Raw genomic sequence first — 2,311 nt, 5'->3', positions numbered from 1 at the left:
CACGATATAAAAATATAATCCTCCGACTCCATCACAAAACAAATTGACGTGCTCACACCTCGACTGCCTACTGCTCTCCGATTGGCAACTAGTACGAAATTTCGTCCCACCTATTGTTGAAAATTATTTGCCACATTTTTCACTTATGTATGCTCTTAAGCCAGCTCTCACATCTAAACTCGCCCGCCTGCCGCACAGCCATAAATCAAACCTTCTCAAACTTTATCAAACCAAATCAATCCGGTGTTGCATTTATTTTGAAGACCGCGCACATCTATTTAGCGATAGTCGCACGTAATTTCATATAAACCATTTTTGGTCGCCATTTTCCCAAGATGGCGGCGTTTTCCTTCGGGTGTCAAAGTGTCATCCGCCAGATTCGTAATCAGCGGAAATAACTGAGTGGGAATCAGTCAAAAAAGCTTTGTCCGTCAACATTTCCAGATCATACCGAGATTTTATCGACTGGCGATTATTTTGGATTACATATTATAATATACAATGTACTTTCACCATCCAAGTGTTTCAAAGTTATCTTAAATAGTACATAATAAAGAGATCAAAAATAAAGTTGACAATATTATAATTATACAAATAGATAAAAGAAGACTCACCACAGGAATTACTTTTTCTCTTATAATTGACACATTGTCAGTAAGTAATGACACCGTTCTACTAATGGATTCCAAATTTAAACATCTCTGATTTATAACTTGCTCTGAATTGTGTAAGAACCAACTTCCATTGCGTTTTAAATCTATTACGCCATTGTTTTTGTCGTCACGAAATTCGAATAATTCCAAATTTGAATTCAAATGTTGCCAACGTAATAAACATTGGTAAGAGTCTGACATATATCGAAATATTGCTAAATTGGTTATTAAACTTCTGAAGAATATAGCCAGGTGCTCATAACAACTGTGAAGCCACGTATAACTGTCAAGGGTATGGCAGCATGTGGTGAAGATTATGGCAAATAAAAACAATCTTGAAGTATGAATTGAAGCAAAACCAAAATAATTATTATCGCACTTCAATAATTTATCGATTGTAAGAAGAGTATTGAAAATAAGAGATCTGTTATTTTTTCTAAACAATGTTTCGACCAATAAGACAACAAAAATATTTATCGTTTGTAAAAAATCCAATATTACACAGAAAGCTATATAAAATATATTATGATCGCTATTCAGTACTTTTATGAAACTTAAATAATTACGATATATGCTGACAGAACATACAAACATCAATTGAAATATTGCATATATTTTTACCCAAATCAAAACGTAGAAATCATTTTTTAATTTGATTGTTGGAAACCCCCAAAAACTGTATAAATTACGCATAAAAAAACAAAAAATATCCTCCATAACTTGTAGTCATATGTTATACATGACCATGACAATAATTAATTAGTACTGTACAAAATGCTTAATTAATGTTAAATTCATTTTGGTCCGGAAGTATTTATATCGTGTTATTTGTAAAAAAATATATTGAACACTGTTCGCAATTTTCCAACACTCTACTTGAAGGAAAAATAGATAAAATAAACTTGCTATGATAATAAATTGCTTGACATTAACGTAACTAATAAATTTATTTTTAAATGCTATAAAAATTATCGTTGGTTTTAATTTGAATTAGTGTGACCGATATATTGACGTTATACAAGGAAAAGTAACCAACTAAATAAATGTCTATTTTGCTTGATACGAATTTATTTATTTCGGAAATTCATACCAACAGGCCCAAGCCTTCCCGTCGTCCAGTGAAATATGTATATCATTAATAAGACTCAGTGGATGATATTCTTCAGTGATGTTCATTCGTCATGGTCTCATAGTACCTACAGTTACATGGTGTAAATAAAAGGGAAAGAACTCAGGAGAGTTCGATCCGCAGTGAAACAACTCGGAGAATAGAGCTAAGTTAAGTTTGAACAAGTTGAATTGTCCGAGTTGAATGATATTAGAACCATTTACATAAGTATATATATATAAAAAAGTAAGAAAGTAATATTAGTGACGCTTAGTTCATGTAGGTACAAGGGTTTATATGTGTGTAGTAATACAGCTAGATATGGTGGATAAATTGGGATTGATCAATAATATAATATTGCAATAGTCGAAATCGCACAAATCGAATATTCTCAACAATGGTCCTACATAATTAATAAATTACGGTGTCGATGATTAAGCAATAGATAATTTATTGTCATTGGGGAGATATCACAGAGAGAGGAGTAATGAATACATAAGAACAGAAATACATAATATCAAAGAATATTATAAAAAACAAGACAAATAAT

This window comes from Rhyacophila brunnea, unplaced genomic scaffold, assembly GCF_057557595.1.
Source record: "Rhyacophila brunnea isolate RB1 unplaced genomic scaffold, BYU_Rbru_1.0 scaffold_19, whole genome shotgun sequence".
Lineage (NCBI taxonomy): Eukaryota > Metazoa > Arthropoda > Insecta > Trichoptera > Rhyacophilidae > Rhyacophila > Rhyacophila brunnea.
The sequence above is the reverse complement of the archived record's forward strand: the minus strand, read 5'-3'. Positions refer to the sequence as shown.